Below are 16,973 nucleotides of genomic sequence, written 5' to 3' on the forward strand. Positions count from 1 at the left end.
ACGTGGTGGTGACTGAGTGTCACGTGGTGGTGAGTGTCACGTGGTGGTGACTGAGTGTCACGTGGTGGTGAGTGTCACGTGGTGGTGACTGAGTGTCACGTGGTGGTGAGTGTCACGTGGTGGTGACTGAGTGTCACGTGGTGGTGACTGAGTGTCACGTGGTGGTGAGTGTCACGTGGTGGTGACTGAGTGTCACGTGGTGGTGAGTGTCACGTGGTGGTGACTGAGTGTCAGGTGGTGGTGACTGAGTGTCACGTGGGGTGACTGAGTGTCACGTGGTGGTGAGTTTCACGTGGTGGTGAGTGTCACGTGGTGGTGACTGAGTGTCACGTGGTGGTGAGTGTCACGTGGTGGTGAGTGTCACGTGGTGAGTGAGTGTCACGTGGTGGTGAGTGTCACGTGGTGGTGAGTGTCACGTGGTGGTGAGTGTCACGTGGTGGTGACTGAGTGTCACGTGGTGGTGACTGAGTGTCACGTGGTGGTAACTGAGTGTCACGTGGGGTGACTGAGTGTCACGTGGGGTGACTGAGTGTCACGTGGTGGTGAGTGTCACGTGGTGGTGACTGAGTGTCACGTGGTGGTGAGTGAGTGTCAGGTGGTGGTGACTGAGTGTCACGTGTTGGTGAGTGTCACGTGGTGGTGAGTGTCACGTGGTGGTGAGTGTCACGTGGTGGTGAGTGTCACGTGGTGGTGAGTGTCACGTGGTGGTGACTGAGTGTCACGTGGTGGTAACTGAGTGTCACGTGGGGTGACTGAGTGTCACGTGGGGTGACTGAGTGTCACGTGGTGGTGAGTGTCACGTGGTGGTGACTGAGTGTCACGTGGTGGTGAGTGAGTGTCAGGTGGTGGTGACTGAGTGTCACGTGGTGGTGAGTGTCACGTGGTGGTAAGTGTCACGTGGTGGTGAGTGAGTGTCACGTGGTGAGTGAGTGTCACGTGGTGGTGTTGAGTGTCACGTGGTGTTGAGTGTCACGTGGTGTTGAGTGTCACGTGGTGGTGAGTGTCACGTGGTGGTGAGTGTCACGTGGTGGTGAGTGTCGTCACCGGAACCATTTGTGAGCTTCTTCTGAACTTTTTTCCAGACCCAGACCTGCACAACAACAACAACAATTACAACAACAACAATTACAACAACAACAATTACAACAACAATTACAACAACAACAATTACAACAACAACAATTACAACAACAATTACAACAACAACAATTACAACAACAATTACAACAACAATTACAACAACAACAATTACAACAACAATTACAACAACAATTACAACAACAATTACAACAACAACAATTACAACAACAATTACAACAACAATTACAACAACAACAATTACAACAACAATTACAACAACAATTACAACAACTACAACAACAATTACAACAACAATTACAACAACAATTACAACAACAATTACAACAACAACAACAATTACAACAACAATTACAACAACAATTACAACAACAACAACAATTACAACAACAATTACAACAACAACAACAATTACAACAACAATTACAACAATTACAACAACAATTACAACAACAATTACAACAACAACAATTACAACAACAATTACAACAACAATTACAACAACAATTACAACAACAACAACAATTACAACAACAATTACAACAACAATTACAACAACAATTACAACAACAACAACAATTACAACAACAACAATTACAACAACAATTACAACAACAATTACAACAACAACAACAATTACAACAACAATTACAACAACAATTACAACAATTACAACAACAATTACAACAACAATTACAACAACAATTACAACAACAATTACAACAACAACAATTACAACAACAACAATTACAACAACAATTACAACAACAACAACAACAACAATAACAACAACAATTACAACAACAATTACAACAACAATTACAACAACAACAATTACAACAACAATTACAACAACAACAATTACAACAACAATTACAACAACAATTACAACAACAACAATTACAACAACAATTACAACAACAATTACAACAACAATTACAACAACAACAATTACAACAACAATTACAACAACAATTACAACAATTACAACAACAACAACAATTACAACAACAATTACAACAACAACAATTACAACAACAATTACAACAACAATTACAACAACAATTACAACAACAACAATTACAACAACAACAATAACAACAACAATTACAACAACAATTACAACAACAATTACAGCAACAACAATTACAACAACAATTACAACAACAATTACAACAACAATTACAACAACAACAATTACAACAACAACAATTACAACAACAATTACAACAACAATTATAACAACAATTACAACAACAATTACAACAACAATTACAACAACAACAATAACAACAACAATTACAACAACAATTACAACAACAATTACAACAACAATTACAACAACAATTACAACAACAACAATTACAACAACAATTACAACAACAATTACAACAATTACAACAACAATTACAACAACAATTACAACAACAACAATTACAACAACAATTACAACAACAATTACAACAACAATTACAACAACAATTACAACAACAATTACAACAACAACAATTACAACAACAACAATTACAACAACAATTACAACAACAATTACAACAACAATTACAACAACAATTACAACAACAATTACAACAACAATTACAACAACAACAATTACAACAACAATTACAACAACAATTACAACAACAATTACAACAACAATTACAACAACAATTACAACAACAATTACAACAACAATTACAACAACAACAATTACAACAACAATTACAACAACAATTACAACAACAATTACAACAACAATTACAACAACAATTACAACAACAATTACAACAACAATTACAACAACAATTACAACAACAATTACAACAACAATTACAACAACAATTACAACAACAATTACAACAACAATTACAACAACAATTACAACAACAACAATTACAACGACAATTACAACAACAATAACAACAACAATTGCAACAACAACAATTACAACAACAATTACAACAACAATTACAACAACAATTACAACAACAATTACAACAACAATTACAACAACAATTACAACAACAATTACAACAACAATAACAACAACAATTACAACAACAATTACAACAACAATTACAACAACAATTACAACAACAACAATTACAACAACAATTACAACAACAATTACAACAACAATTACAACAACAATTACAACAACAACAATTACAACAACAATTACAACAACAATTACAACAACAATTACAACAACAACAATTACAACAACAACAATTACAACAACAATTACAACAACAATTACAACAACAATTACAACAACAATTACAACAACAATTACAACAACAACAATTACAACAACAATTACAACAACAATTACAACAACAATTACAACAACAACAATTACAACAACAATTACAACAACAATTACAACAACAATTACAACAACAATTACAACAACAATTACAACAACAATTACAACAACAATTACAACAACAATTACAACAACAATTACAACAACAACAATTACAATAACAATTACAATAACAATTACAACAACAATTACAACAACAATTACAACAACAATTACAACAACAATTACAACAACAATTACAACAACAATTACAACAACAATTACAACAACAATTACAACAACAATTACAACAACAATTACAACAACAACAATTACAACAACAATTACAACAACAATTACAACAACAATTACAACAACAACAATTACAACAACAATTACAACAACAACAATTACAACAACAACAATTACAACAACAATTACAACAACAATTACAACAACAATTACAACAACAATTACAACAACAATTACAACAACAATTACAACAACAATTACAACAACAATAACAACAACAATTACAACAACAATTACAACAACAATTACAACAACAATTACAACAACAATTACAACAACAATTACAACAACAACAATAACAACAACAATTACAACAACAATTACAACAACAATTACAACAACAATTACAACAACAATTACAACAACAACAACAATTACAACATCAATTACAACAACAATTACAACAACAATTACAACAACAATTACAACAACAATTACAACAACAACAATTACAATAACAACAATTACAACAACAATTACAACAATTACAACAACAATTACAACAACAATTACAACAACAATTACAACAACAATAACAACAATTACAACAACAATTACAACAACAATTACAACAACAATTACAACAACAATTACAACAACAATTACAACAACAACAATTACAACAACAATTACAACAACAATTACAACAACAATTACAACAACAATTACAACAACAATTACAACAACAATTACAACAACAATAACAACAACAATTACAACAACAATTACAACAACAATTACAACAACAATTACAACAACAATTACAACAACAATTACAACAACAACAATAACAACAACAATTACAACAACAATTACAACAACAATTACAACAACAATTACAACAACAATTACAACAACAATTACAACAACAATTACAACAACAATTACAACAACAATTACAACAACAATTACAACAACAACAATTACAACAACAATTACAACAACAATTACAACAACAATTACAACAACAACAATTACAACAACAACAATTACAATAACAATTACAACAACAATTACAACAACAATTACAACAACAATTACAACAACAATTACAACAACAATTACAACAACAATTACAACAACAATTACAACAACAATTACAACAACAATTACAACAACAATTACAACAACAACAATTACAACAACAATTACAACAACAATTACAACAACAATTACAACAACAATTACAACAACAATTACAACAACAATTACAACAACAATTACAACAACAATTACAACAACAATTACAACAACAATTACAACAACAATTACAACAACAATTACAACAACAATTACAACAACAACAATTACAACAACAATTACAACAACAATTACAACAACAATTACAACAACAACAATTACAACAACAACAATTACAACAACAATTACAACAACAATTACAACAACAATTACAACAACAATTACAACAACAACAATTACAACAACAATTACAACAACAATTACAACAACAATTACAACAACAATTACAACAACAATTACAACAACAATAACAACAACAATTACAACAACAATTACAACAACAATTACAACAACAATTACAACAACAACAATAACAACAACAATTACAACAACAATTACAACAACAATTACAACAACAATTACAACAACAATTACAACAACAACAATTACAACATCAATTACAACAACAATTACAACATCAATTACAACAACAATTACAACAACAATTACAACAACAATTACAACAACAATTACAACAACAACAACAATTACAACTACAATTACAACAACAATTACAACAACAATTACAACAACAATTACAACAACAACAATTACAACAACAATTACAACAACAATTACAACAACAATTACAACAACAACAATTACAACTACAATTACAACAACAATTACAACAACAATTACAACAACAATTACAACAACAACAATTACAACAACAACAATTACAACAACAATTACAACAATTACAACAACAATTACAACAACAATTACAACAACAACAATTACAACAACAATTACAACAACAACAATTACAACAACAATTACAACAACAATTACAACAACAACAATTACAACAACAACAATTACAACAACAATTACAACAACAACAATTACAACAACAATTACAACAACAACAATTACAACAACAATTACAACAACAATTACAACAACAATTACAACAACAATTACAACAACAATTACAACAACAATTACAACAACAATTACAACAACAATAACAACAACAATTACAACAACAATTACAACAACAACAATAACAACAACAATAACAACAACAATTACAACAACAATTACAACAACAATTACAACAACAATTACAACAACAATTACAACAACAATTACAACAACAATTACAACAACAATTACAACAACAATTACAACAACAATTACAACAACAATAACAACAACAATTACAACAACAATTACAACAACAATTACAACAACAATAACAACAATTACAACAACAATTACAACAACAATTACAACAACAATTACAACAACAACAATTACAACAACAATTACAACAACAATTACAACAACAATGACAACAACAATTACAACAACAACAATTACAACAACAATTACAACAACAATTACAACAACAATTACAACAACAATTACAACAACAATTACAACAACAATTACAACAACAATTACAACAACAACAATAACAACAACAATTACAACAACAATTACAACAACAATTACAACAACAACAATTACAACAACAATTACAACAACAATTACATTACAACAACAATTACAACAACAATTACAACAACAATTACAACAACAATTACAACAACAACAATTACAACGACAATTACAACAACAATAACAACAACAATTGCAACAACAACAATTACAACAACAATTACAACAACAATTACAACAACAATTACAACAACAATTACAACAACAATTACAACAACAATTACAACAACAACAATTACAACAACAATTACAACAACAATTACAACAACAATTACAACAACAATTACAACAACAATTACAACAACAATTACAACAACAACAATTACAACAACAACAATTACAACAACAATTACAACAACAACAATTACAACAACAATTACAACAACAATTACAACAACAATTACAACAAGAATTACAACAACAATTACAACAACAACAATTACAACAACAACAATTACAACAACAATTACAACAACAATTACAACAACAATTACAACAACAATTACAACAACAATTACAACAACAATTACAACAACAATTACAACAACAATTACAACAACAACAATTACAACAACAACAATTACTACAACAATTACAACAACAATTACAACAACAATTACAACAACAATTACAACAACAAACAATTACACAACAACAACAATTACAACAACAATTACAACAACAATTACAACAACAATTACAACAACAATTACAACAACAATTACAACAACAATTACAACAACAATTACAACAACAATTACAACAACAATTACAACAACAATTACAACAACAATTACAACAACAACAATTACAACAACAATTACAACAACAATTACAACAACAATTACAACAACAATTACAACAACAACAATTACAACAACAACAATTACAACAACAATTACAACAACAACAATTACAACAACAACAATTACAACAACAATTACAACAACAATTACAACAACAATTACAACAACAATTACAACAACAACAATTACAACAACAATTACAACAACAATTACAACAACAATTACAACAACAATTACAACAACAATTACAACAACAATTACAACAACAATAACAACAATTACAACAACAATTACTACAACAACAATAACAACAACAATTACAATAACAATTACAACAATTACAACAACAATTACAACAACAATTACAACAACAATTACAACAACAATTACAACAACAATTACAACAACAATTACAACAACAATTACAACAACAATTACAACAACAATTACAACAACAACAATAACAACAACAATTACAACAACAATTACAACAACAATTACAACAACAATTACAACAACAATTACAACAACAAAAATTACAACAACAATTACAACAACAATTACAACAACAATTACAACAACAATTACAACAACAATTACAACAACAACAATTACAACAACAATTACAACAACAATTACAACAACAACAATTACAACAACAACAATTACAACAACAATTACAACAACAATTATAACAACAATTACAACAACAATTACAACAACAATTACAACAACAACAATAACAACAACAATTACAACAACAATTACAACAACAATTACAACAACAATTACAACAACAATTACAACAACAATTACAACAACAATTACAACAATTACAACAACAATTACAACAACAATTACAACAACAACAATTACAACAACAATTACAACAACAATTACAACAACAATTACAACAACAATTACAACAACAATTACAACAACAACAATTACAACAACAACAATTACAACAACAATTACAACAACAATTACAACAACAATTACAACAACAATTACAACAACAATTACAACAACAATTACAACAACAACAATTACAACAACAATTACAACAACAATTACAACAACAATTACAACAACAATTACAACAACAATTACAACAACAATTACAACAACAATTACAACAACAACAATTACAACAACAATTACAACAACAATTACAACAACAATTACAACAACACAACAACAATTACAACAACAATTACAACAACAACAATTACAACAACAATTACAACAACAATTACAACAACAATTACAACAACAATTACAACAACAATTACAACAACAACAATTACAACAACAATTACAACAACAATTACAACAACAATTACAACAACAATTACAACAACAATTACAACAACAATTACAGCAACAACAATTACAACAACAATTACAACAACAATTACAACAACAATTACAACAACAACAATTACAACAACAACAACTACAACAACAATTACAACAACAATTACAACAACAATTACAACAACAATTACAACAACAATTACAACAACAACAATTTACAACAATTACAACAACAACAATTACTACAACAATTACAACAACAATTACAACAACAATTACAACAACAATTACAACAACAACAATTACAACAACAACAATTACAACAACAATTACAACAACAATTACAACAACAATTACAACAACAATTACAACAACAATTACAACAACAACAATTACAACAACAACAATTACAACAACAATTACAACAACAATTACAACAACAACAATTACAACAACAATTACAGCAACAACAATTACAACAACAACAATTACAACAACAATTACAACAACAATTACAACAACAATTACAACAACAATTACAACAACAACAATTACAACAACAATTACAACAACAATTACAACAACAATTACAACAACAATTACAACAACAATTACAACAACAATTACAACAACAATTACAACAACAATTACAACAACAATTACAAGAACAATTACAACAACAATTACAACAATTACAACAACAACAATTACAACAACAATTACAACAACAATTACAACAACAATTACAACAACAACAATAACAACAACAATTACAACAACAATTACAACAACAATTACAACAACAATTACAACAACAATTACAACAACAATTACAACAACAATTACAACAACAATTACAACAACAATTACAACAACAATTACAACAACAATTACAACAACAATTACAACAACAATTACAACAACAACAATAACAACAACAATTACAACAACAATTACAACAACAATTACAACAACAATTACAACAACAATTACAACAACAATAACAACAACAATTACAACAACAATTACAACAACAATTACAACAACAATTACAACAACAACCACAACAACAATTACAACAACAATTACAACAACAATTACAACAACAATTACAACAACAATTACAACAACAACAATTACAACAACAATTATAACAACAATTACAACAACAATTACAACAACCACAACAACAATTACAACAACAATTACAACAACAATTACAACAACAACAATTACAACAACAACAATTACAACAACAACAACAACAATTACAACAACAATTACAACAACCAAAATTACAACAATTACAACAACAATAACAACAACAATTACAACAACAATAACAACAACAATTACAACAACAATTACAACAACAATTACAACAATTACAACAACAATTACAACAACAATTACAACAACCACAACAACAACAACAATTACAACAACCACAATTACAACAACAACAACACAATAACAACAACAACCACAACCACTACCACAACTACCACAACATCCACAACAACAACATCCACAACAACAACTTCCACAACAACCACAACCACTACCTCAACTACCACAACAACTACCACAACAACACTACCCACAGACTCACCACAGCTACTCACCACTCACTCACCACTCACCACAGCCACTCACCACAGATACTCACCACTCACCACAGATACTCACCACTCACCACAGATACTCACCACTCACTCACCACAGATACTCACCACTCACTCACCACTCACCACAGATACTCACCACTCACTCACCACTCACCACAGATACTCACCACTCACTCACCACTCACCACAGATACTCACCACTCACTCACCACAGATACTCACCACTCACTCACCACAGATACTCACCACTCACTCACCACAGATACTCACCACTCACTCACCACTCACCACAGACACTCACCACTCACTCACCACTCACCACAGATACTCACCACTCACCACAGATACTCACCACTCACTCACCACAGATACTCATCACTCACCACAGACACTCACCACTCACTCACCACTCATCACAGATACTCAGCACTCACCAAAGATACTCACCACTCACTCACCACAGATACTCACCACTCACTCACCACTCACTCAGCACTCACCACAGATACTCACCACTCACTCACCACAGATACTCACCACTCACCACAGACACTCACCACTCACTCACCACTCACCTCCGATACTCACCACTCACCACAGATACTCACCACTCACCACAGATACTCACCACTCACTCACCACTCACTCAGCACTCACTCACCACAGATACTCACCACTCACTCACCACAGATACTCACTACTCACTCACCACAGACACTCACCACTCACTCACCACAGATACTCACCACTCACTCACCACAGATACTCACCACTCACCACAGATACTCACCACTCACTCACCACAGATACTCACCACTCACTCACCACAGATACTCACCACTCACTCACCATTCACCACAGATACTCACCACTCACTCACCACAGATACTCACCACTCACTCACCACAGATACTCACCACTCACTCACCACAGATACTCACCACTCACCACTCACTCACCACTCACTCACCACAGATACTCACGACTCACTCACCACTCACCACTCAGCACTCACCACAGATACTCACCACTCACCACAGATACTCACCACTCACTCACCACTCATCACAGATACTCCCCACTCACTCAGCACTCACCACTCACTCACCACTCTCCACAGATACTCACCACTCACTCACCACAGATACTCACCACTCACTCACCACAGATACTCACCACAGACACTCAACACTCACTCACCACTCACCACAGATACTCCCCACTCACTCAGCACTCACCACTCACTCACCACTCTCCACAGATACTCACCACTCACTCACCACAGATACTCACCACTCACTCACCACAGATACTCACCACTCACTCACCACTCACCACAGATAATCACCACTCACCACAGATACTCCCCACTCACTCAGCACTCAACACTCACTCACCACTCACCACAGATACTCACCACTCACTCACCACTCACTCACCACTCACTCACCACTCACCACAGATACTCACCACTGATACTCACCACTCACTCACCACTCACTCACCACAGATACTCACCACTCACTACAGATACTCACCACTCACTCACCACAGATACTCACCACTCTCTCACCACAGATACTCACCACTCACTCAGCACTCCCCACAGATACTCACCACTCACTCACCACTCACCACAGATACTCACCACTCACCACAGACACTCACCACTCACTCAGCACAGATACTCACCACTCACTCACCACAGATACTCACCACTCACTCACCACAGATACTCACCACTCACTCACCACAGATACTCACCACAGATACTCACCACAGATACTCACCACTCACTCACCACAGATACTCACCACTCACTCAGCACTCACCACAGATTCTCACCACTCACCACAGATACTTACCACTCACTCACCACTCACCACAGATACTCACCACTCACTCACCACTCACTCACCACAGATACTCACCACTCACTCACCACTCACCACAGATACTCACCACTCACTCACCACAGATACTCACCACTCACTCACCACTCACCACAGACACTCACCACTCACCACAGACACTCACCACTCACTCACCACTCACCACAGACACTCACCACTCACTCACCACAGATACTCACCACTTACCACAGATACTCACCACTCACTCACCACTCACCACTCACTCACCACTCACTCACCACTCACCACAGATACTCACCACTCACTCAGCACTCACCACTCACTCACCACAGATACTCACCACTCACTCACCACTCACCACAGATACTCACCACTCACTCACCACTCACCACAGATACTCACCACTCACCACTCAATCACCACAGATACTCACCACTCACCACTCACTCACCACAGATACGCACCACTCACTCACCACTCACCACAGATACTCACCACTCACCACAGATACTCACCACTCACTCACCACAGACACTCACCACTCACTCACCACTCACTCACAACTCACCACAGATACTCACCACTCACTCACCACTCACTCACAACTCACCACAGATACTCACCACTCACCACAGATAGTCACCACTCACTCACCACAGATACTCACCACTCACTCACCACTCACTCACAACTCACCACAGATACTCACCACTCACTCACCACTCACTCACAACTCACCACAGATACTCACCACTCACCACAGATAGTCACCACTCACTCAGCACTCACCAGAGATACTCACCACTCACTCACCACAGATACTCACCACTCACTCACCACAGATACTCACCACTCACTCACCACTCACTCACCACTCACTCACAACTCACCACAGATACTCACCACTCACTCACCACTCACCACTCACCACAGATACTCACCACTCACCACAGATACTCACCACTCACTCACCACTCACCACAGATACTCACCACGCACCACAGATACTCACCACTCACTCACCACTCACCACAGATACTCACCACTCACTCACCACAGATACTCACCACTCACTCACCTCTCACCACAGATACTCACCACTCACCACAGATACTCACCACTCACTCCCCACTCACCACAGATACTCACCACTCACTCACCACAGATACTCACCACTCACTCACTACTCACTCACTTCTCACCACTCACTCACCACTCACTCACCACAGATACTCACCACAGATACTCACCACTCACTCAGCACTCACCAGAGATACTCACCACTCACTCACCACAGATACTCACCACTCACCACTCACCACAGATACTCACCACTCACTCACCACAGATACTCACCACTCACTCACCACAGATACTCACCACTCACTCACCACAGATACTCACCACTCACTCACCACTCACCACAGATACTCACCACTCACTCAGCACTCACCAGAGATACTCACCACTCACTCACCACAGACACTCACCACTCACCACTCACCACAGATACTCACCACTCACTCACCACTCACCACAGACACTCACCACTCACTCACCACAGATACTCACCACTCACCACAGATACTCACCACTCACCACAGATACTCACCACTCACTCACCACTCACCACAGACACTCACCACTCACTCACCACAGATACTCAGCACTCACCACAGATACTCACCACTCACTCACCACTCACCACAGATACTCACCACTCACTCACCACTCACTCAGCACTCACCACAGATACTCACCACTCACCACAGATACTCACCACTCACCACAGATACTCACCACTCACTCACCACTCACCACAGATACTCACCACTCACCACAGATACTCACCACTCACTCACCACAGATACTCACCACTCATTCACCACAGATACTCACCACTCACTCACCACTCACCACAGATACTCACCACTCACTCAGCACTCACCAGAGATACTCACCACTCACTCACCACAGACACTCACCACTCACCACTCACCACAGATACTCACCACTCACTCACCACTCACCACAGACACTCACCACTCACTCACCACAGATACTCACCACTCACCACAGATACTCACCACTCACCACAGATACTCACCACTCACTCACCACTCACCACAGACACTCACCACTCACTCACCACAGATACTCAGCACTCACCACAGATACTCACCACTCACTCACCACTCACCACAGATACTCACCACTCACTCACCACTCACTCAGCACTCACCACAGATACTCACCACTCACCACAGATACTCACCACTCACCACAGATACTCACCACTCACTCACCACTCACCACAGATACTCACCACTCACCACAGATACTCACCACTCACTCACCTCTCACCACAGATACTCACCACTCACCACAGATACTCACCACTCACTCACCACTCACCACAGATACTCACCACTCACTCACCACAGATACTCACCACTCACTCACTACTCACTCACCTCTCACCACTCACTCACCACTCACCACTCACCACCCACTCACCAATCACTCACCACAGATACTCACCACTCACCAAAGACACTCACCACTCACTCACCACTCACCACAGATACTCACCACTCACTCACCACTCACTCACCACGGATACTCACTCACCACAGATACTCACCACTCACTCACCACTCACCACAGATACTCACCACTCACTCACAACATATACTCACCACTCACCACAGATACTCACCACTCACTCACCACTCACCACAGATACTCACCACTCACCACAGCTACTCACCACTCACTCACCACAGATACTCACCACTGACCACAGATACTCACCACTCACCACTCACTCACTCACCACTCACCACAGATACTCACCACTCACTCACCACAGATACTCACCACCCACTCACCACTCACCACAGATACTCACCATGCACCACAGATACTCACCACTCACCACAGATACTCACCATTCACTCACCACTCACTCACCACAGATACTCACCACTCACTCACCACAGATACTCACCACTCACTCACCACTCACTCACCACAGATACTCACCACTCACCAGAGATACTCACCACTCACTCACCACTCACCACAGATACTCACCACGCGCCACAGATACTCACCACTCACCACAGATACTCACCACTCACTCACCACTCACTCACCACCAATACTCACCACTCACTCACCACTCACTCACCACAGATACTCACCACTCACCAGAGATACTCACCACTCACTCACCACTCACCACAGATACTCACCACGCGCCACAGATACTCACCACTCACCACAGATACTCACCACTCACTCACCACTCACTCACCACAGATACTCACCACTCACCAGAGATACTCACCACTCACTCACCACTCACCACAGATACTCACCATTCACCACAGATACTCACCACTCACTCACCACTCACTCACCACAGATACTCACTACTCACTCACCACAGATGCTCACCACTCACTCACCACAGATACTCACCACTCACTCAGCACTCACCACATATACTCACCACTCACTCACCACTCACTCAGCACTCACCACAGATACTCACCACTCACCACAGATACTCACCACTCACTCACCACAGATACTCACCACTCACCACAGATACTCACCACTCACTCACCACTCACCACAGATACTCACCACTCACTCAGCACTCACCACTCACTCACCACAGATACTCACCACTCACCACAGACACTCACCACTCACTCACCACAGATACTCACCACTCACTCACTCACCACAGATACTCACCACTCACTCACCACTCACTCACCACAGATACTCACCACTCACTCACCACAGATACTCACCACTCACTCACCACTCACTCACCACTCACTCACAACTCACCACAGATACTCACCACTCACTCACCACTCACCACTCACCACAGATACTCACCACTCACCACAGATACTCACCACTCACTCACCACTCACCACAGATACTCACCACGCACCACAGATACTCACCACTCACTCACCACTCACCACAGATACTCACCACTCACTCACCACAGATACTCACCACTCACTCACCTCTCACCACAGATACTCACCACTCACCACAGATACTCACCACTCACTCTCCACTCACCACAGATACTCACCACTCACTCACCACAGATACTCACCACTCACTCACTACTCACTCACTTCTCACCACTCACTCACCACTCACTCACCACAGATACTCACCACAGATACTCACCACTCACTCAGCACTCACCAGAGATACTCACCACTCACTCACCACAGATACTCACCACTCACCACTCACCACAGATACTCACCACTCACTCACCACAGATACTCACCACTCACTCACCACAGATACTCACCACTCACTCACCACAGATACTCACCACTCACTCACCACTCACCACAGATACTCACCACTCACTCAGCACTCACCAGAGATACTCACCACTCACTCACCACAGACACTCACCACTCACCACTCACCACAGATACTCACCACTCACTCACCACTCACCACAGACACTCACCACTCACTCACCACAGATACTCACCACTCACCACAGATACTCACCACTCACCACAGATACTCACCACTCACTCACCACTCACCACAGACACTCACCACTCACTCACCACAGATACTCAGCACTCACCACAGATACTCACCACTCACTCACCACTCACCACAGATACTCACCACTCACTCACCACTCACTCAGCACTCACCACAGATACTCACCACTCACCACAGATACTCACCACTCACCACAGATACTCACCACTCACTCACCACTCACCACAGATACTCACCACTCACCACAGATACTCACCACTCACTCACCACAGATACTCACCACTCACTCACCACAGATACTCACCACTCACTCACCACTCACCAC

General features: G+C 38.0%; 1 protein-coding gene across 1 annotated transcript in view; it reads right to left on the reverse strand.

Annotated features, from left to right (window-relative positions):
- LOC142907476 (uncharacterized) overlaps positions 1–16,973 on the reverse strand; it is a 478,656-nt gene that overhangs the window by 337,441 nt on the left and 124,242 nt on the right. The window lies entirely within an intron of this gene.

This window comes from Petromyzon marinus, chromosome 79 (assembly GCF_048934315.1).
Source record: "Petromyzon marinus isolate PM22_M1 ecotype Great Lakes invasive population chromosome 79, UKy_Petmar_22M1.pri1.0, whole genome shotgun sequence".
Taxonomy (NCBI): domain Eukaryota; kingdom Metazoa; phylum Chordata; class Hyperoartia; order Petromyzontiformes; family Petromyzontidae; genus Petromyzon; species Petromyzon marinus.